The sequence below is a fragment of the Rutidosis leptorrhynchoides genome, chromosome 4 (assembly GCF_046630445.1).
Source record: "Rutidosis leptorrhynchoides isolate AG116_Rl617_1_P2 chromosome 4, CSIRO_AGI_Rlap_v1, whole genome shotgun sequence".
In the NCBI taxonomy this organism is placed as follows: Eukaryota; Viridiplantae; Streptophyta; class Magnoliopsida; order Asterales; family Asteraceae; genus Rutidosis; species Rutidosis leptorrhynchoides.
The window spans coordinates 390,487,535-390,512,156 of NC_092336.1; the positions used below are offsets into that span (position 1 = coordinate 390,487,535).

A 24,622-nucleotide genomic window follows, 5' to 3' on the forward strand; every position below is an offset into this window, starting at 1 on the left:
CCATAACCTCCATAGCTATAACCCATAATTTCCTTAGCTCTATCCCGTTTGAAAACTTATTTTAAAATCGTCTGAATATAACTCCGTCGTAGTATTTTATGTATACTAATAATATCTTGAAATAATACAAAGAAAATATATATGTGTAATTCGATTGAGAGAGTTTAGAGAAATATATTTTCAAGTTTCTATGAAATAATAAAACCTATTGAATTCTATTTATAATAGATTTTTGAATTATTAAAGTGAATTATTAAAGTATGAATTATTAAAGTGAATTATTAAAGTATGAATTATTAAAGTGAATTATTAAAGTATGAATTATTAAAGTGAATTATTAAAGTATGAATTATTAAAGTGAATTATTAAAGTATGAATTATTAAAGTGAATTATTAAAGTGAATTATTAAAGTATAATTATTAAAGTGAATTATTAAAGTATGAATTATTAAAGTGAATTATTAAAGTATGAATTATTAAAGTGAATTATTAAAGTGAATTATTAAAGTATGAATTATTAAAGTGAATTATTAAAGTATGAATTATTAAAGTAAATTATTAAAGTATTAATTATTAAAGTTAAAGTAAAGTAAAAGTAAAGTAAAGGTAAAGTTAAAGTATAGTAAAAGTATAAAACTATGTACGTATAATACGCGTATAAATATATATAATATTAATTTAAATCGTTATATATATTTGATAAAATAAAATATAAATATCGTTATTTTATCATACTAGTTAAGTAATGAGTGGTCAAAAAGAATAGATTTCTTAAATCACAGTGGACCTCATAACATAGGCCCGTAATCATATCATAATGTATCTGATAATTCAATCATTTGATATTATCTCTTAATTCTGTCAATAAATATATCGAAACAAATACGTTCATGTAAAGTATCATATATCTAATACCTTGTTAATATTTTCAGTTAATATTATATATTATATATACATATCTATATACACATAATTGTTCGTGAATCGTCGAACACGGTCAAAGAATAATTGATTACATGAATGTAGTTCCAAACTTTTTGAGATTCAACATTACAAATTCTGCTTATCGTGTCGGAAACATATAAAGGTTAAGTTTAAATTTGGTCAGAAATTTTCGGGTCGTCACATATTCCAACTAATTAGGGATTCGAACTGTAACAAGGTTTTAATACTTTGTTAATAATTACACCAGGTTATCGACTGCGTGTAATTCAAGGTTTTAATACTTTGTTAACAATTACACCAATTAACCTTGTATGTAATCCACCCCTGTTTTAATTAGTCCATGATATATTAATTTATTCACTTGGCCAAAATGAATAATCAATTACCCAAACCCAATTGATTAATTAAATGATCGTAAATGATGTCGTATAAACGTCACTAAATAGGACATTCGTAATCAATTTAATAATTATTAGATTAACTAATTTGAAGATAGGTTCGACAGGTTCCAATGAGTTGTCATTCAATTAGACAATACCCCCCACCTATTAATAGTCATAGTCTAATGTCCACAAGTGTCGGTCTTTTGTCTAAACCCCAATTATGGTATAAAATCCAATAAACCCATCTTAATATTTAGTCCAACATCACGATTACTTCGGCTCAAATAAGCATAATAATAACTTAGTTACGATACATTAATTGAAAAAGGAAGAACATAGCTTACAGTGATTATTTTTGCGTAGCGCTACACGGACAGAGTTCCGACTTTAAAACACGTAAAACATTTCTTACAATAATACCCAATTATTATTAAAATTAAAATTAAAATTATAATTATAAATATATATATTACATGTAGAGAGAAAGAAAGAAGAAAATGTGTGTTTTTGCTCACCCGGATTCGTGGCTATTTATAGCACTTGACCAACTTTTTTGCTTCATGCGATCGCATGATAGTTCTTCTTCCTGGCCATGCAATCGCATGGCCAGCTGTATCAGGTCACTTGCTTGCTAAAAACGTGGGCGGCTTTAATTTAATTAATATATATATAATATATATAATTTTATATAATTATATATATATATATATATATATGTATATATATATATACATATATATATATATATATATATATATATATATATATATATATACATATATATATATACATATATATATATATATATACATATATATATATATATATGATGTTATGCGAGGCGTATATGAAATAGCTTTATTTTTACTAGGAAATACTATTAAATACGGTACAATTTTACACAAGATATTTATTTATTTATAGAATGGATATACTTAAACCTTGCTACAACACTTATAGACAGTGTACCTAATCGTACAGTAGTGTAGTTTTTTGTAAGTCCGGTTCGTTCCACAGGGAAAATCTTTAAACAAAGCTTAACGCTATATTAGTTTTATTTTATAAAAATACAAATATATATAAGTAATATTATTATTATAAAGGGGGGTTTTTACCGTTTAATGACCGGTTTATCGATTTTAAAACTTAGTCGCAGTTAAAACCTAATGTAAAATATTAAAAATAAATATAACTTAATTTAAAGCGTAAAGTAAATAACGATAATGAAATTGCGATAAATAAAAGTGCGATAAAATAAAATTGCGATAATTAAAAAGTACGATAATTAAAAGTGCAATTAAATACAATAACAATAAATAAAAGTGCGATAATTAGAAGTGCAATTAAATATAAAATAAAGGAAATTAAATATGAAATAAAATAATTATGCTTATTTAAACTTCCGTAATCATGATGTTTGACGCGTTGATTTTAGTTTTATGCCCATGGGTTAATTGTCATTTGTCCTGGATTATTCAATATGTCCATCTGGTTTTTGTCCATAACAGTCCATCAGTCATAAATATAAAGTGTGAGTATCCTCGTCAAATTATCCTTATACCCGAAGTTAAATATTCCAACTAATTGGAGACTTAAACTGTAACAAGGTTTTAATACTTTGTTTAATAATTACACCAGGTTATCGACTGCGTGTAACCCAAGGTTTTAATACTTTGTTATCAATTATGCCAAGTGTCCTTGTACATAATTTCACCCATGTTTTAATAATTCTAGTGACTATTAATCCATTCCCGTGTCCGGTTAAATGAACTATTATTCGTACATATAAATACCCCGCCCATCGTGTCCGATCGAGTGTATATGGTTATTTATAGGGACGTCCAATTGTAAATATTTATATTAAAATTAACAAACTATCATTTAGTTAAACAAATATAAAGCCCATTAATAGCCCATAGTCTAATTTCCACAAGTGTCGTTCTTTTGTCCAAACCCCAATTATGGTACCAAGCCCAATTACCCAATTTTAGTAATTAGCCCAACATCATGATTACTTTGTCTTAAATAAGCATAATAATAACTTAGCTACGAGACATTAAATTAAAAAGGTTGAACATAACTTACAATGATTAAAAATAGCGTAGCGTTACACGGACAGAATTTCGACTTACACCCTTACAACATTCGCTAACATACCCTTATTATTAGGATTTAAAATTAAAATTAAAATTAAAATATAAATATATATATATATAATTTACGTATGATGAAGAAGGAAAAAGATGATTAAAAATGATCAAAATGCGTTGGCTTTTATAGGCAGTTTTGTCCAGGGTCTCTCCGCGACTCGCGGTCTTTTTGCATTACAAACTCCGCAACTCGCGGAGTTCGTAAACCCAGCTCACACAAATTTGGATCCTAGTCTGCCGACGGTTTTAATATAAATATAATATATATATATAATTTATATAATTAATTATATATTATATTATATTTATATACATAGTTAACTTATAATTTTTAGTCCGTTGCGTCGAGCGTTGAGAGTTGACTCTGGTCCTGGTTCCGGATTTTCGAACGTCCTTGCGTACAATTTAATATCTTGTACTTTGCGTTTTGCATCTTGTACTCTTGTAATTTCGAGACGTTTCTTATCAATAATTGGAACCTCTTTGATTGTATTTTGTACTTTTGAGCTTTTTGGTCATTTGCGTCTTCAATTCGTCGAATCTATCTTTTGTCTTCACCTTTTATTATTTAAACGAATATCACTTGTAAATAGAACAATTGCAACTAAAAGCTTGTCTTTCTTGAGGAATAATGCTATGAAATATATGTTCGTTTTTAACATTATCAATATATTATATTATATTCTTGTGCATAGTAGACTTGTAATTTAAGGTCCGTTGTATCGCGCGTTGATGCTCATTTATGTCTCGGTTCCGGATTTTCGAACGTCCTTTCGTACGCTTTAATATCTTGTACTTTATGTTTCGCAATTTGTACTCTTGAAAATTTTAGACGTTTCTCATCAATAAATGGAACCACTTGGATTGTAACTTGTACATTTGAGCTTTTTAGTCATTTGCGTCTTTAAATCTTCGTTTTCTTCTTTTGTCTTCGCACTTATTTATTTAAACGAATATTACTTGAAAATAGAACAAATGCAACTAAAAGCTTTACATATTGGAAGGATATTGCACCTAAATATATGTTCATTTAGAGCACTATCAAATATCCCCACACTTGAGCGTTGCTTGTCCTCAAGCAATACAGAACTTGAAATAAAATCACACTTCACTTGAATCACTTTTTTATTCTCACACTTTATACATCAGTGATTTTGATACGGCGGTATAAACAATGATAGTAACAATAGAACCATGGTTAAAGGTGGGTGTGCCATCTGCAGTTGCCTCGGGTTCAGGTCAACGACACTTGCAATCAAATAGCAGATTTACTTTCGGTTTCCAAAGCAAAGTGCACATTTGAAAGGTGGTTTAAAGTCCCACGTGACTATGAAAATTTCGATCCTTAAGGAAATTGGATCTTTATGAAAACATTTGATCTTTTGAAAATTCAAGCTAGATTTTACTCTAGATAAGTTTTCCGAAATAACCCTTCACTGGTGTTTGCAAAATATTTTTGTGGATTTTGTGGGTTTCAGAGTTTAAAATTTTAGCTCAAAACTTGAGGTTTTGTGTCACCTACTTGCTAACCTTTTATTAGGAAAGCACACGTCCAGTTTACTTGTCCCGTATATTACCTTTGGGTAAACTACCGTCCGATTGTAAAGGAAAGCGATGAACAAGAAACTGTTAAGGCAATGTCTAATGACATGCAGATGTTCATGGTCCACAACGTGTCGGATGCAATTACTATCCTTTGTAGGAGAAATAGTAAAGATCACCCTATAATTTTTTGGTCTGGCACAAGGTCCTGTCTTCGACCATGCTATGAAACCACCGTTCTTACGGTTGACACCCGATTTGGTTCAGGTGACCTAATGAATTCTGGTGAATTCTTAGGATTTTACGTTCAATGGTAATGAACGCATTGAAAATGGGTTTTAAGAAAACAAATCGGTTTTAATTTGATCAAAATTTTTTCTCGTTCAAGCTCGAGTTTAGATATCATCAAATTCCATGAGTTTGTAATTCTCAATCTTTAAGGTCAATCTCAAGGATTGAGTAATATCAGGCTTAAAAGCTGATTTTTAATCTTTAAGGAGATTATCCTTTTTTGGGGGGTCTGATTCATTAGTCTTATCAAGCTAATTTGCACGGCACCCTCCCTATTTTACGAGACAGATCCTCTCATGGTTACGATAAGTCTGACCACTTGGCAACCCTGTTTGATGCTGAGGTCCGTGGATTTTCTACTGATTTTAGAGATGACTTTTCTAGATTTTTCGTCAACCTACATCTGGTCTGGACGACAACTTCCTGACCTAAATCAAGAAGTGCGTGTCTTTTTCGAAAGACTTTACTTCCTTTTAATGATGGAATTGATTCATCGTGTAGATCAATCTTTGTTTCAAATATATTACAGTAAATTGGGTAAAACTGATTAGTTTAGTCCAAAGCAAAAGTACCTGCAATAACTTTACAGAAACATGTGATAGATAGTTTTTAATTGAAAAACTTGGTACATTCTCCCCACACTTGGCTTTTATTTATTTCTTTCTTTGCCTTTTTATTCTCCTCTTTTCCATTTTAAATGAATTCAAGCATTTTAGGTTGTTTCTCAATTTATGTCCTTTCCGAGGTAATGATAATTTCAGTAATAAAACCTAGTTTTACCATTCATAAATATGTATAAACATGATTTTGAGTTCATTTAATTGAAAATTTTTCAAATTTTCACAAAATTTGGCAATTAAACTAAGTGTAAACCCGAGAGAATTTATAACCCTTCCACACACTTGAGATCTTGCAATGCCCTCATTTGCAAGAAATCAGTAAAAATTTAAATTCATGGGGGTGATTAGCGTAGAAAAATGATTAAAAATACCGAGTTTGCAAACATATTGTTTTATATCACATTTGTTATTTTACGTCTTGTCGTGAAAATTAGTAACTTTTGCTGAACTTAATGCCAGTCTTTGAAAGTGCGATATTTTACCCTGTTTTGCATATAACATAAAATACATACATATATATATATATATATATATATATATATATATATATATATATATATATATATATATATATATATATATATATATATATATATATATATATATATATATATATATATATATATATATATGTTATAAAACCTTTATTTATTAAAACAATTTAAATGAATAATTTTATTAAAATTTTGTTTCCTTTTACTTTAGGTAGAGGTAGTTTCGGTACGTTTACCTAGTCCATCCCTCGACAAAATTTAAAAATTGTCGTTTTAAAGCGATTGTTTTAAAAACAAAGATTTTGGGTTTTTAATTTTTTTTGGCATACTTTAGATCAATATAATGATAACAAAATTTTTCGCCCCGTCCTTAGGTAAAGTAATTTCGGTTCCATGACCTAATCTTTAACTTATGACAAATTTTAGAAATCATTTTTTAAACTTAATGAAAGAAAGTAAATTTTATTTTTAAATCACACAAAAATTAATTTTAAAAAGTGTATTAATTTCATCCAAAACCTACAAAACAAAAAATTCAGAATGGGGGAAGAAAACTAGTTCTTTAGTGTCTGCTAGTGGAAAAGACCAATCGGATTCCATTCTCGGAACTACACGAGAACAGATTCTTTTTAGAACATTTGAATCTCCCCACACTTAGGTAGCTGTGGTGTCGAAATTGTGATTAACTTCATCGTCAAAATCTTTTGGACCATAATCAACTTGCATATCTGTGACTTTTGCTTTAAGCCATTGGTCGGATTTCTGTGTAATATCCACAAATTCAACTAGTTTTTCCTTTTCTTTAGGCGATAGATTGGATACTAACTGGTTACATAACATAAAGTTCCCCTTGGTTCTATCATCGCGAATCCGTTTAATAAGTTTCTTCATTGAACTGTTAATAACGGGGTCATTTAATTTCGTATCAACAACGGGGTTCTTTGTTATCAAGTCATCATACTTCATCTTCCCCACACTTAGGAGTTTTATTATTGCTAAGCACTACTGTTGGAGTTGGTAAAACAATATGCTTCTCATCGATCTTTTTTATTGGTTCAACGGTTTTGGTTGGTGGAGATTTAGACTTTCGAATCACAATGGTGATCGATTTGTCACCATCACTAAGTGTCATTCTACCCTTTCTTACATCAAATAACGCCTCGGTGGACGCTAAGAATGGTCGACCTAAAATTTGAGGAATGTTTGAGTCCTCTTCTATGTCAATAACAACAAATTCGACTAAAAAGGTTAAATTACCCACTTGAACGGGTAGGTTGTCAGCAATTCCAACTGGGTGCCTAATGGTTTGATCAAAGAGTCGAACACTCATCTCTGTTGGACTTAACTCACCTACTCCTAATCTCTTATATAATGAAAGAGGCATAACACTCACACTTGCACCTAAATCTGCTAGTGCATTATACATGACATAATCACTAATTAGACAAGGAACAATAAATTCACCCGGATCACCCAACCTGGGTGGAACTTTTGGTGGAACTGTCTTCACTGGGTTTACTTTTACGGTTTTTGTTTCTTGCACTTTCTTATTCTTCTTCTTCTTTCTAGAGGTATCACAAACTTTATTACCTATCACTTGCTCGTACTTAACTCCTTTTCTTGGAAACGGGATGGGTGGTCTGTATGGTGCCACCATTGGTTTTACATATTTGGGTGGTGGTGGTGTTGTAACTTCTTCGTTGTTACTCACATCTAAAACCTTCCCATCTTATGGTGCTGATTTTTTCGAATTTGTTGACACCATATTAACATTCTCATTCCTAGGATTTACTTCAGTATTACTCGGTAGCTTTCCTTGTTCCCTCTCACTCATCATGCTAGTAAGAGTACCTACGTGTTTTTCTAGATTCAAAATAGAAGCTTGTTGAGTTCTAAATGACTGATCATACCTCTCATTTGTTTGGGTTTGAGATGTAATAAATTGTGTTTGAGATTCCATTAGCTTTGCCACCATTTCTTCCAGATTTGGCTTTTTCTCTTCTGTTTGTTGTGGTAGTTTATACAAGCTAGGTCTTTGTTGATTGAAAGTGTTGTTTTGAGTTGGTTGGTTATTCGAACCTTGTTGGTTATACGAGTTATTGTTGGGTCCATTTAGATTGTAAAGAATGTTTTGATTTCGATTGAAGTTTGGCCTTGGCGGTCGATAATTATTTTGATAATTATTTTCCGGACTTTGGTTCATGTAGGAAACATTCTCTCGTAAATCCATCGTTTGCTCAATGTGACAATCTTTCGTTAAGTGTGGTCCACCGCATTGCTCACAACTGATTCGTATTGCGTGAATATCTTTAGTCATCTTTTCCATTAGTCTCTCGAAAGCATCTATTTTTGCAGAAATAGAATCAAAGTCGTGGCTAGAATCGGCTCTAGCCGCTTTAGATGAACGAAAGATATCTTTTTCCTGGTACTACTCATGCGAGTGGGAGGCTGTGTTATCAATGATTTTGTGAGCTTCGATTGCGGTTTTCTTCATAATGGAACCACCAGCTGCTGTGTCGATGTCTTTTCGTGTAGCAACGTCGACACCTTGGTAGAATATTTGTACTATTTGATAAGTGTCTAAACCGTGCTGAGGACATCCTCTCAACAACTTCCCGAATCTTGTTCACGCCTCATATAATGTTTCATTTGGCTTTTGCGCGAACGTAACAATTTCTCCTTGAAGTCTCACGACTTTAGATGCCGGAAAGAATCTTTTAAGAAATTTCTCAACTAAAACATCTCATGTATCAATCGCTCCTTCAGGTAACGATTTTAACCAATCTTTGGCTTCTCCCTTTAAAGTCCAGGGAAACAACATGAGATAGATCTGTTCATCCTCAACTTCTCTGATTTTGAATAGAGTACAGATCCTATTAAAGGTTCGAAGATGTTCGTTTGGATCTTCTTTTGGCGTACCACTATATTGGCATTGATTAGTTACCATGTGTAGGATTTGTCCTTTGATTTCATAATCTGGCGCATTAACATCTGGCCGAATAATGGCGTGACCTTGGCCAGTGCATGTGGCTCTCATTCGATCTTCCATACTTTGAGGTTCCGTTATTTCCATATTTGAATTTGTTGAATCCGAATCACTAGAGAATTCTGATTTAACGGTTTGTGATTCAGGAGGAATAATTAGTGGTTCAGGATCTTGGAATGGTCCTTGAATATCCTCTGGGTTCTCAATTGTGAAATCGGGTTTAAAAGATGGATTATCGGAAATTTGAATGGGAGTACTTGTTCGACTAGATGATGATTCTAAAGAAAAATAAATAGCGGCAATATTAGCTAGATGTCTTGATCGAGTTACAGGAGGTGAACGTATGAAAGGTGGTGAATATTTTGCTCAGTGCATTCACTGAATATCCTATTAGTTATAAAGATAAAAATTATTAAAGTTATCAAATTAATAGACTTTTCTGATTTTGCCCACATTTCGAATAGCCAAAAGATGCAGCAGGTAGCCAGGACCCTTTAAATCGGAAGCCCACAACTCGCCACTAACAAATCCAACTATTACTACGAATGATAATGCTAAAAACGAACATATATTTCATAGTATTATCCTTCAAGAAAGACAAGCTTTTAGTTGTTGTTTTATTTACAAGTTATATTCGTTTAAATAATAAAAGGTGAAGACAAAAGACAGATTCGACGAATTGAAGACGCAAATGGCCAAAAAGCTAAAAAGTACAAAGTACAATCCAAGTGGTTCAAATTATTGATGAGAAACGTCTAAAAATTACAAGAGTACAAGCCGTGAAACGCAAATTACAAGATATTAAATCGTACGAAAAGGCGTTTGAAAATCCGGAACCGAGACATGAACCAACTATCAGCGTGCGACGCAACGGACCAAAAATTACAAGTCAACTATGCACAAGAATATAATATAATATATAATTAATTATATATATTATTATATATTATAATTATACGCAGCCCACGTTTTGGATTTGATCAATGAGCTGGAATCTAGAGCTCCGCACTCGCGGAGCTGTGAGGAACAAAACCTCCGCACTCGCGGAGTTACACAGTGATCGAGTGGGCCTATAAAAGGCAACGAATTCTGCTCGATCAAACACACATTTTCTTTTCCTTTCTCATATCATATACGATATATATATATATATATATTTATATTTTATAATTTTAATTTTAATTTAAGTTTAATAATAATAAGGTTATAGTGGCGAATGTTTTAAGTTTGTAAGTCGAAACTCTGTTCGTGTAATGCTACGCTATTAATACTCATTGTAAGTTATGTTCAACTTTTTTAAATTAATGTCTAGTAGCCAAGTTATTATTATGCTTATTTAAATCGAAGTAATCGTGATGTTGGGCTAAATATTAAGATTGGGTAATTGGGCTTTGGACCATAATTGGGGTTTGAACAAAAGAACGACACTTGTGAAAATTGGACTATGGGCTATTAATGGGCTTTATATTTAATTAACTAAATGATATCTTGTTAATTTAATATAAAGGTTACAATTTGACGTATATATAAATAACCACATACGCTTAATCGGGTACGGTAGACGGGATATCTATAAATACCAATAATTGTTCATTTTACCGGACACGGGGATGGATTAATAGTCAATGGACTCGTTGAAACAGGGGTGGATTACATTCAAGGGTAATTGGTGTAATTGTTAACAAAGTATTAAAACCTTGGACTACACGCAGTCGATAACCTGGCGTATTTATTAAATAAAGTATTAAGACCTTGTTACAGTTCGAATCCCCAATTAGTTGAAATATTTGATTTCGGGTATAAGGATAATTTGACGAAGACTCTCGCACTTTATAATTATGACTGATGGACTATTATGGACAAAACCAGATGGACATATCGAATAATCCAGGACAAAGGACAATTAACCCATGGTAATAAATTAAAATCAACACGTCGAACATCATGATTACGGAAGTTTAAATAAGCATAATTCCTTTATTTTATATCTTATCGCACTTTTAATTAGCGTACTTTTATTTTATCGCATTTTTATTTATCGTCATTTACTTTACGCTTTAAATTAAGTTATATTTATTTTTAATTAGAACTTAAAATCGACAAACCGGTCATTAAACGGTAAAAACCCCCTTTTATAATAATAATAATACTACTTATATATATATATATATACACACAAATATAGTTTAATATATATATATATATATATATATATATACATATATATATATATATACATATATATATACAAATATAGTTTAAAAAAATATAGCGTTAAACTTGGCTAGCTCCCTGCGGAATGAACCGGACTTACTAAAAACTACACTACTCTACGATTAGGTACACTGCCTATAGTGTTGTAGCAAGGTTTAGGTATATCTACTCTATAAATAAATAAATAACTTGTGCAAAAATTGTATCATATTTAATAGTATTTAGTAGTAAAAATATAACTATTTCGTATACACCTCGTATAACATCAAGTATTTTTGGCGCCGCTGCCGGGGAAAATTCAATGCCGAAGCGAAACGCTATAAAAAAAGATTTTTATTAAGTTTTAATCTATTTTTCTAAAAATATAAGTTTTAAATATTAAAAACAAAAATATAAAAACATAAAAAATATATATATATATATATATCTATTTAGGTGTTTTAATTAAAAAATTTATTTTTTTAGAATTATAAAAATCTAATAAGTAATTGTTAAAATATAAGTTTTATTTAAGTTATATTTTATAAAAACTAAAAACAGAAAATATAAATTAAAAGTAAAAAGTTAAAAAAAATAAATATATATATTTTAAAAAAAAACTAAACCTGTCGAACGAATTTGAACCTACAGCTCATTTGAATCTGCATCCTTCGCACTCGCGGAGTTTTTGGGCAGAAGACATCCGCACTCGCGGAGCCGTCTGACATCTGCGACCTGGTACCTCATTTATTACGAAATTAGGGTTAAAAATTAATTATTATTAATTATAATTAGTGTTTAGTAATTTAATATAATTATTTTTAAGTTTTAATTAATTTTTTTTTAAGTTTTAATTAGTTTTATTAATATATAAAACTAATATTTTTGTAAAATACTTTATATAAAAATAATATTTTTATAAAAATTGTATTTTTATAACTTCAAGTTTTATTTTTATATTTTGTATCATTTTAATCGTTCAAGCGTAATTTTGTATATTTTTCGTTCGTAATTAGTTTTAAGGTTAGTTTTTGCCGTAGTTTATTTTTATTTCTAGATTTTTAGGCTTTGCCGTAAAATCCCTTAAGTTCTTTTTCTTTAGACTAAGATTTAGGTGCTTTAGAATTTTGCGACGCCGTTTTAAGATTTTAGTACTTTTTAAGTTATTGCCGTTTTGGATATAGAATTCTTTTTAAGCTTTAATACCTTTAGACGTAAGTTTTAATTTTTAGTTTTTAGACTTTTAAGTTTCGACGTTTTTCTTTCTTATTAATATTTTTCGACCTTTTATTTTTCGACGTTTTACGACGCACTCTTTTTCTTTCTTATTTCTCGACGCTCTAGTTTTTAGGATATAGAATTTTTTTATTTTCTTTAAAACTTCGACGAAAAATTATTTTAAGCGGTTAAATTGATAAACATCCAAAATTTTCTGATTCGTAGTTATAGTTAGATTTGTTAGTGGCGATTTGTGGGCTTCTGATTTAAAGGGTCCTGGCTACCTGCTGCATCTATTGGCTATTCGAAACGTGGGCAAAATCAGAAAAGTCTATTAAATTGATAGCTTATATAATTTTTATCTTTTATAACTAATAGGATATTCTGTGAATGCACCGAGCAAAACGTTCACCACCTTTCATACGTTCACCACATGTAACTCGATCAAGACATCTAGCCAATATTTTCGCCGTTGATTTTTCTTTAGAATCGTCATCTAGTCGACCAAGTACTCCAATTCAAATTTCCGATAATCCATTTTTTGAACCCGACCTCACAATTGAGAATCCGGAGGATATTCAAGGACAATTCAGAGATCCTGAACCACTAATCATTTCTCCTGAACCACAAATCACTCATCCAGAGATTGTCGAGGAAGAAACCATTAAGTCAGAATCCTCTAGTGATTCAGATTCAACAAACTCAATCATGGAAAATCTAGAACCTCTAAGTATGGAAGACCGAATGAGGGCTAAACGCACTGGCCAAGGTCACGCAATTACTCAACCTGACAATAATGCACCAGATTATGAAATCAAAGGACAAATACTACACATGGTAACTAATCAATGCCAATTTAGTGGTGCGCCGAAGGAAGATCCAAACGAACATCTTCGAACTTTTAATAGGATTTGTACTCTATTCAAAATCAGAGAAGTTGAGGATGAACAGATCTATCTCATGTTATTTCCCTGGACTTTAAAGGGAGAAGCCAAAGATTGGTTAGAATTGTTACCTGAAGGGGCGATTGATACATGGAATGTCTTAGTTGAAAAATTTCTTAACCAATTCTTTCCGGCATCTAAAGCCGTGAGACTTCATAGAGAAATTGTTATGTTCACGCAAAAGCCAAATGAAACACTATATGAGGCGTGGACAAGATTTGGAAAGTTATTGAGAGGATGTCCTCAACATGGTTTAAATACTTATCAAATAGTACAAATATTCTACCAAGGATGCGACATTACTACACGAAAAGACATCGACATAGCATTTGGTGGTTCCATTATGAAGAAAACCGCAACTGAAGCTTACAAAATTATTGATAACACTGCTTCCCACTCACATGAGTGGCATCAAGAAAAAGACATCGTTAGATCATCTAAAGCGGCTAGAGCCGATTCTAGCCATGACTTTGATTCCATTTCTGTAAAGATAGATGCTTTCGAAAGACGAATGGAAAAGATGACTAAAGATATTCACGCAATACGAATTAGTTGTGAGCAGTGTGGAGGACCATATTTGACAAAAGATTGTCTCAGTATTGAACAAACAATGGAACAAAAAGAGAATGTTTCATACATGAACCAAAGGCCTGGAAATAATTATCAGAATAATTATCAATCGCCAAGACCAAACAACAATCAAAACCAGAATTATAACCGAAATATTCCATACAACAACCAACAAGGTCCTAGCAATCAACAAGTATCTAATAATACTTACAACCAGCAAAGACCTATTTTTCCAATTAAACCACCAGAAACCGATGATAAAAAGTCAAATTTAGAAGATATGATGTCAAAGCTAGTTGAATCTCAAATGCAGTTTTTCACATCTCAGAAACAAACCAATGAACAAAATGCTCAAGTATTTAGAAATCAACAAGCTTCAATTCAAAATTTGGAACAAGAAGTGAGTAACCTAGCAAGGTTAATAGGTGAAGGAAAACCGGGGAGTCTTCCTAGCGATACAAATGCTAACCTCCGGAATGAAACAGCTAAAGCCATTACCACAAGAAGTGGTATTACACTTAAACCACCTGAAATACCTGTAATTTCCGATGACTCTACTCCTACTACACAAGAACCACAACCTGAGCAAGAGAAAGAATCAGAACCTGTAGGTGAAAAGGTTAATGAAGATAACACAGTTAAGGCTAAACCTTATGTTAAACTATACCAACCACCGCTTCCTTACCCGAGTAAAATGAGAAAAGAAAGACTTGAAGCCGAGCAATCCAAATTCTTGGATATGTTTAAACAAATAAATGTAAATCTTCCTTTCATTGATGTGATTTCAGGAATGCCAAGATATGCTAAATTCCGGAAAGATCTAATCACAAATAGAAAGAAAATGGAAGAACTCTCGGCTGTTACTATGAATGCTAATTGTTCTGCAGTGCTATTGAATAAACTGCCAGAAAAACTCTCAGATCTAGGAAGTTTCACAATTCCATGTTTTCTGGGTAGTCTTAGTTCAATAGAAGCATTGACAGACTTAGGTGCTAGTATAAATTTAATGCCGTATTCACTATACGCTAAACTAGACCTCGAAGAATTGAAACCAACACGAATAAGCATACAACTAGCAGATCGATCAGTAAAATATCCTAGAGGGATAATGGAGAACATGCTAGTTAAAATTGGTACTTTAGTATTTCCAGTAGACTTTGTTATTCTGGATACGGAAGAAGATTCTCGAGTTCCTCTTATATTAGGAAGACTATTCTTAAACACGGCTAAAGCAATAATAGACGTGTTCGGTAAGAAATTGACCCTAAGTATAGAGGACGAGAGTATTACCTTTTCTGTTGATAGAGCCATGCAACAACCGCAATCTGCAGATGATACATTGTTAGGACCCCGAAGTTGTGTAGTGTTAATGTGAAATAAGCTTAATTGAAGGTTCCTTAGAAGAGGGCTATATAAGGAACCTAAGTAGTCCTAATTAGATAGCCATTGCATTGTAACTGAGTTCTAGAAGCTGTGGAATGTAATTGTACCGATTCTCTCTAATACCGAGTCTCATGCTTACATACTGAATCTCTCTTTATCTTATCATTTCTCTCAATCTCAACATGATCTGACCTATCATTTGGTATCAGAGCTTCCAGGAAGTGATTCTACATCACTATATCGATACAGAGATTGTAGATTATAGAATCTGAATACTCTCGGTATTTTGAATCACATTCGGTATTATCGAATTTGATAATCTGATGTTCAGATTCTTGTGATAAGTTCAGCGAAGGTGCATTAGGTATTTTAGAAAGAGTTTCGATCATCATTACAGCTTTTTAACTTCAATTATGGAGAATCAAGTTGATTTTTAGAGTTTGTGGCTAAAACTCTCGGTATTGCTTAATTCAAGCTTGATTCTGGATTTTTGTGAAGATTTAAGGTTTCAGTTGTGTTCGTGAGGTGTTAAATCACATTTCTGACGATTCAATTTCTTCAATTCATCAAGTTTTGAAGATTTGATCAACACTCGGTATCGTAACTATCATACCGAGTCTGCTTCATTACTTAAATTCATCTTAAGTGTTGCAGATTGTGGTGTGATTGTGATTCTATCACATTCGGTTTGATTATACGCAGCTACTTGGTGTGATTTGAGAAAGGATTCTATCATATTTTTAAGTTTTAAACTTAGACTCGGTATTGTCAACTGCTACAGTTGACATTCGGTATCCTATACTTTCGGTATCTTTGATATTTTGTGTGATACTAATGTGTTTCCTTGTGCAGCAAGGTTACAGAATCTAATTCAAAAGGATTGAATTGAGTTTGAACTTCAAATTCATACAGAATCTGACTACTGAATCAAATACAGAATCTGAGTTTCTGTATCACTTAATCCATTGTTTTAAGTGGTTACAGGATACAATTCTTGTGATTACTGAATCTATACTGAATCTGGGTGTGTCTCTTGTATTTCTGATCAGTTTCTTTTACAGAATCTGATATACAGAATCTTTACCGAATCTGCTACAGTACCGAATCTGCTAAAGTACCGAATCTGACACAGAATCTGACATTCTGATCAGATTGTTGTGATTTTTCATCTTAGATTTGTGTAATACAAAATCTTTACCAAATCTACCTCATTTTCAAGATGTCTACTCAAGATACTTTGATCATTGGATCAGATTCCCGTCCTCCAGTGTTGTTTGATGGAAAGTACACTCAGTGGCTTCACCGTATCACTCAGTACATAGACTATAAGGGTGAGAAAGCAAAGTACATTTGGGCTTCTCTGAGAGATGGTCCAGTTGTTGATTATCATCCGGATACTGGTATGCCAATTCCAGTCTATGAACTTTCTGGTGATAAGCGTGAGAGAGCTCAGGGTGACATAGAGGCAAAGAATATTGTTATGCAAGCTATCCCGTATGAATTGTTTGAAAATGTTGATAGCAACACAACAGCAAAAGATATATGGGATGAGATCAAACGACAGCAAGAAGGTTATGACATGTCAGACGTTACTAAATTGAATAAGGCTCTGGGATTCTATGAAGATTTCAAGCAGGAAACTGATGAACCACTCAAGGATACCTATCATCTTTTCAATGGTGTTCTCAATGAGTTGAAAAGGTGCAAGATCATAAAAGTAAATGCTGAAGTCAACATGAAGTTTCTCAAAAAGCTCAATGCTGATTGGCTTCCTTATGGAACCATTGTTCGATCTACTAAAGAGATTGACAAGTTGACTATTCATGAGCTTGTTGAAGTTCTTATGCATTACCAACCTGAAGTGTCTAAACTTCAAGAAGGAAGGAAAGAGTCTTCTCTGGGCGATCCACTTGCCCTAATTGCCAAAAAGAAGAGTAAACCGTTGACGTCTTCCAAAAGCTTGTCCAAGAAAGTGCTTGTAGAAGAATCAACTGATTCAGAAGATTTGAATCTTTCTGATGTTGATGATTCTCACCTTGAATTAGTCAAGATGGCAGCCATATTCACAAAAGCCTTGAACAAACATAAGTTTAAAGGCAAATCAAGCAATCAACGCAAAAACTCGTCATCTTCCTCGTACTACAAGAAAGCTGATCAATCTAAACAACAATGTGCTGATGATTCCAAGAAGGAAGATTCAATTTGTTTCAATTGTGGCAAAGCTGGTCATTACTCTCGTGAGTACAAGATGCCTAAGAAGAAGGACGCAGCTTACTACAAGAAGAAAATGTTGATGGCTAAGATTGTGAAAACTTGGGGAGAGCTAAAACCGGTTGATGATACTTGGTTTAACTGGACTGACGATTCAGATTCAGAGGTGGAACATGCAAATGTTTACAAGGTGACAAAGCTCATCAAAGCTAAGGAAGCAATGGAGAATTCTGACTCAACATCCGATGATGATGAGGTACAATCAACTGAAATCTCACCTGATTTTATAAAAATGCAAAATGACTTGATGAAGAATCTGGTCTCAATGTCAAAAGAAGTCAAAGGCTTAAAATCTGAAAACAAGGTTTTAAAAGATAAAATCAAAATGAATGAGACCAGACCTTCCTCATCCAAATTGCAAACGGATGTGCAACAATTGACTCTCCAACTCAACTCTACGGAAACTGAGTTGGAAGATCTAAAAAAGACAATTCATCCAATTAAAGTTGAAAGAACTGATTATCGTTTAAAATCGGAACGACTTGCAGAAAAAGTTCAATTTTTAGAAAAAGATCTTTCTGATTTGAAAAACCAACATGAACCCACACTTTCAAAACAAACAAGAAAATCGTTCAATTGGAAAACACCATAATTGAAAAGAACACTGAAATTTCTTTATTGTCAAAAGAATCTTTTCAAATGAAAGCTCAACTTGCTCGATATGAGGAAAAACTCTATCGAACAGAGCAATCCAAAGCTATCATGGATATGGAACTTTCAAAACAAATGATTTTCATGAATAGACCAATAACGATTCATGGTGAAAAGTGGGGGTTGGGTTACGAAGATCCGAAAATTTTGGAAGATGCTTCCAAAAAGATTCCAGGATTATATCATTCTAATTATTTTCAAGCCGGTTTACCATCGCATTTTGTACATGCTTCTGATGCTGATTTTGATGATATTATTGTAAATCGTAAATCTAGGAAATACTATCAAATTAGCTTAATGTATGAAAAAATCAATGCTAAGATAGGTAAATCGAATCCTGATTTCTTGAAAAATCTTGTTGAAACTGAAAAAAACATGCAACGTGAAGATTATGTGCCTAAGCGTAGACTGGTTTATATCCCAACACTCATGCTAGAGAAATACATTTTAATGCTTGAGAATGAAGTGTTTAACAAACCTAGTTCTAGCATTACTGCAATAGATGAGGTGTTTGATGAACCAATTTTTGATGTGAAACCAATTCTACCAACTTTACCTGCATTTTCAGATGATGTTTTCCGTGAAGACCTAGCACATGAACTAACTGTCTTCTTTGAGACAGATTCTCTAGGTCAAAATTCTTTAGATGAAAAAGTAGAACCTCAGGATGAACCGAACATTGAACATTTGATAGATTTTGAAAGTCAACTTGATCCTTTGCATGATTATTACTTGTATTTGCCTGCTGTACGTAATTTGAATCGTATAGTAGCTCAACTTGAACAGGAGAATATTGACTTGCAACTTAAGTGCCAATCATTAGAACAAATGCTTGCTTTGTGTGATAAATTGCCTTCACTGCCTAAGAAAGAATGTACTTATGCTTTTAAGGAGGGTGAAGTGATAGTTTCTGCTGAAGAATTATGTCTTGAGATTAAAAGCTTAAAACAAAAGATAATTTAAATGAAACAGGCTAACACACTTAAGCAAACGTCTAATGTTGCAACCAATGTGCTTGAATGTACTGGTGGGATTACTAAGAAGGGGAAGGGAACAACAACATCTAAGGATGTAAAACCTATTACTATTCTTAAAAATCCTCTACGTTCTCAATTTGGCAATCATGGTTCGAAAGTTGTTTCTACAACTCAGTATATTGTTAAAAAGGTTCATTCTCCAAATGGTTCTGTGTTAACTGAAAAGATTCCTATGATTCCTCTGACAAAAACTTCAAAAGCGAGTCTTTTAAAGAAATCAGTTAAGTCCACAACACACAAGTTCTAAACCTGATTTAAGTGAGTATGATGCAAAAGAACGTACAATCAAATTGGAAATTCTGCAAAATCAGTCATCTCATGTGTCAACTGAAAAGTTTGGACGTCTAACTAACAAAGGTGTTTCTCGTGTCACATGTCATAATCCAAACTTGAATTACAAATCTGTATGGGTTCCTAAGTCCACGACTAAGAAAGTAGCAACCAAACCAAAGCAATCTGCTAGTCGGCCTAGGAAATCATCTCATGTTTTTCAATTTTTGTCTGTGAACAAAACATCTACTTGGAATAAATTGTGTGTTAAGACTTCTGATAACGATGTAAAGATTGATATTGTGTATGATGCTTCATGTAATGTGGTTTTAAATGATGCTTTATTTTCTAAACTGCATGATGCTTTACGTGATTATTTCATCATTGATCCAAAGTTTGTTGTTAATCAAAAGTTTATTGCTGGTACTAACCGAAAAGGACCCAAGAAACTTTGGGTACCTAAACTCTAGGGAATTTACATTTACAGGGTTTCGACGTCTGTGTTTGGTATATCAATTCAGGTTGTTCTCGACACATGACGGGCGATAAATCCTTGCTTGTCAACTTCATTGACAAATTCCTAGGAACGGTTACATTCGGAAATGATGAGATTGCAACAATAACGGGTTACGGAGATTTTGTGCAAAATGGCATAATAATCAAACGGGTTTCATATGTTGAGGGTTTGGGGTGCAGTTTATTTAGTGTGAGCCAATTCTGCGATGGAGATCTCAAAGTTTTGTTTGAACGTCGACAATGCTCGGTGCAATCCACCGAAGGGAATGATCTTCTTGTTGGTAAACGTTGTGCTTCACTATATACTATTGACCTCAATGATGCACCATCACATGCAACCATGTGTTTGGCCACTCGTTCTACCAAAGAAAATTCATGGTTATGGCATCATCGGATGTCACACCTGAATTACAAGGGTATCAATCGATTAGTCTCTAAAGATTTAGTTGATGGTATTCCAACCTTTCAATATGATAAGCATCATGTGTGTCCATCATGTGCGATGGGTAAGCTGAAATGGACTAATCATCCGCTTAAGCAAAACCCCAGTACTTCATCGTCTTTGCAATTATTGCATATTGACTTATGTGGACCCATGCGTATTTCTAGCCTCGGTGGCAAGAAACATGTACTTGTCATTGTTGATGACTATACCCGGTTTACATGGATTTTTCTCTTGCGAACTAAGTCAGAAACCCCCGCCATTATCATTGAATTCATTAAAAAGATTCAACGCTCTTTTAACAAACATGTTAAGAGCATCAGAACTGATAATGGGACGGAATTTAAGAATGACCCACTTGATAGTTATTTGAAAGACCAAGGCATTGAACATCAGTTCTCTGCTGCTCGGACCCCCCAACAAAATGGAGTAGTCGAACGACGTAATCATACGTTATGCGAAGCAGCACGAACGATGCTTGCATACTCCAAATTACCTCCAAAAATGTGGGGGGAGGCCATTTCAACTGCATGCTATACTCAAAATCGTTGTATTGTAAACAAACGTTTTGATAAAACTCCATATGAGTTATTATATGGTAGACGCCAGAATGTCAAATATTTCCGTGTTTTTGGTTGTATATGCTATGTGCTTAACGATTTTGACAGCCCTGGAAAGTTTGATCCTCATGGCGATCAGGGCATATTTCTTGGTTATTCCTCGAACAAAGTTGCTTATCGTGTTTATCATAAGCGGACAAAGATGATTAAAGAGAGCATTAACGTCAAGTTCGATGAATTTTCGGGAATGGCTTTTAAACAACTCAGTTCAAAACCCGATCCTAACCTGGCTACTACTTCTTCCGCACAAAACTCAATTTTATCGAAGAAGGGTGTTCCTACAGTTACATCAGAGGAACTGGATATCTTGTTTGATAGTCTTTATACTCCTCAACGGGATTCAAATGTTCAAGCCGTATCGGTTACACCATCACAGTCAACTACTGTGGAGACTCTTCAAAGTCTTTTTGATGAAGATTCAACACCAACTGATTCACCTGTTGCTTCTTCATCCTCCCTCCAACCTCCTGTTATTGATAATCTTAAACAAGATCAAGATTCATCATTTGATACAACTCCAGCTGTTTCTCCAGATACTCTATTGAATCCATTAGATACTGTTACATCAGATCAAGCAGATCAAGGCTCAACGTCGACAACGGTTGATGTTCTGATGGATACAATTGATGTACAATCTCTTCCACACACCCGATGGACTAAAAGTCATCCAATAGATCTTATTATTGGTGACGCATCTGCTCCAGTTTCAACTCGAAGGGCTACTCAGAATATGTGTCTATTCACAGCCTTTCTTAGTAAGATTGAACCAACAATGGTTGCTCAAGCTTTACTAGATCCATACTGGGTAGCTGCAATGCAAGACGAGATCAATCAATTTGAATGATTGAAAGTATGGCGATTAGTTCCAAGACCAACGGGTCAATGACCAATAGGGGTTAAATGGATTTTCAAGAACAAGAAGGATTCTGATGGAAATGTGGTTCGAAATAAGGCACGTCTTGTGGCAAAAGGATATCAACAACAAGAGGGCATTGATTATGACGAAACGTTTGCTCCGGTTGCTAGGATTGAGGCAATTTGTCTTTTCCTTGCATTTGCTTCTCATATGAAGTTCACGGTGTTTCAAATGGATGTCAAAACTGCTTTTCTGAATGGTTATCTTCAAGAGGAAGTCTATGTTGATCAACCAGAAGGCTTTATCGATCCCATTCATCCAAACCACGTTTACTACTTGGAGAAAGCTTTATACGGTCAGAAGCAAGCACCGCGTGCATGGTACGAGACCTTAACATAGTATTTACTGGACAATGGCTTCTATCGTAGAACGATTGATACAACATTATTCATCTGTAAAAACCACAGTCACATTCTCTTGGTTCAAATTTACATTGATGATATTATTTTTGGTTCCACGTCCCCGGCCTTATGCAAAGAATTTGGTGACCTTATGGCCAGCAAATTCAAAATGAGCATGCTTGACCAGTTAACTTTCTTCTTAGGGTTACAAGTAAAACAATTACCAAATGGGATTTTTATCAGTCAAACAAAGTATATCAATGATATGCTAAAACATTTTAAAATGACTGCTTTAAAACCAATGACAACCCCAATGAGGACTTTACTGGATGCTGATACTAATGGGGAACCCTTTGATATTACGCTTTATCGAAGCATGGTTGGTTCTTTAATGTATCTGACTGCGAGTCGACCAGACATTACACTTGCCGTAACTGTCTGTGCCCGCTTTCAGTCCAACCCTAAGAAATCTCACTGCAAAGCGGTTGTTAGGATTTTTCAATACCTTAAAGGTACACCTAACCTTGGGATCTGGTATCCTCATGGATCCGATTTCAATCTCACTGCTTATACTGATGCGGATCATGGTGGTTGCCATGTTGATAGAAAGAGCACATCTGGATCAATTCAGATGTTGGGGAATAGACTAGTTGGTTGGTCATCCAAAAAGCAGAACTGTGTGTCTTTATCAACAGTTGAGTCTGAGTACATTGCTGCTGCTCACTGTTGTTGAAACGACCTGTCCTAATCCACCTGGACGAAGTCATCAACATTTGGTCCCATTGCGATGATCGGCTCCAAGTAATGTCCTTATATTGAGCAAATGCACAGCGGAAGACTTAATTCGTACCTGAGAATAAACATGCTTTAAAGTGTCAACCAAAAGGTTGGTGAGTTCATACGTTTATCATAACAATCATTTCAATATGTTAATAGACCACAAGATTTCATAATCATAAACATAATACACTCGCAAGTGTATGTAAAGTATTCTAAGTGGTTGAGCACTTGGTAACCATACTTAACATTTAATCAACGTCGCATATTCCCTTTATTATGAAATCTCACTACACCGTACCAAGTGTAGTCACCAAAATGAAGTACTGTACAACCGTTGAATACTGGTCGTCCAGTCCGGTTGGGGTTGTCAGGCCCGATAGATCTATCAACAGGATTCGTATTTACAATACCCATGTAAATAGTAGTTACCAAGCTACAGGGAAATATACCAGTGGTACAACTCAACGTAGAATATATTTTTAAGTACTTGTGTCTATTTTGTAAACATTTATAAAAGCATATTTTTAAGTACTTGTGTCTATTTTGTAAACATTTATAAAAGCAGCGCATGTATTCTCAGCCCAAAAACATATATTGCAAAAGCAATTAAAAAGGGAGCAAATGAAACTCACTTTTGCCTTGAAGGTATTTAATTCGACTTGGTCTCCGATAGATATCACGAACCTAACCATATATATAATATATCAACATATTTTCTTTTTAAGTAATTGTTACATATATATATACTTTTAATACTTTTAATATTTTCTTAGTACGTAGTTAGCAGTCCGATGTTAGTGGTCCACAATTAGTTGCTTAAATAAAATAAATAAAGACCCCATCATATTCGTATTGATCAGAATTAATCTCGACCCATGGTACCATGTTGTCAAATGACGTGTTGCGTACATAAAGTACCGTGTTGTCAAATGACGTGTTGCGTACAATCATGAGGTCTTATGATTAATCTTCTCGTGTTATTTACGGGTGGTCCTGAAATATATAAAATCAAATCATAAGTAATTATATATAAAATATCATATTTATTAGAAAAGATAT

General features: G+C 33.4%; 1 non-coding gene across 1 annotated transcript; it reads right to left on the minus strand.

The window, feature by feature from the left end:
* Positions 1-13,914: 13,914 nt before the first annotated feature.
* LOC139846229 (small nucleolar RNA R71) lies at positions 13,915-14,021 on the minus strand. The gene has a single exon (XR_011758958.1). It is a non-coding gene; the product is annotated as a small nucleolar RNA R71 (small nucleolar RNA).
* Between the last annotated feature and the right edge of the window lie 10,601 nt (positions 14,022-24,622).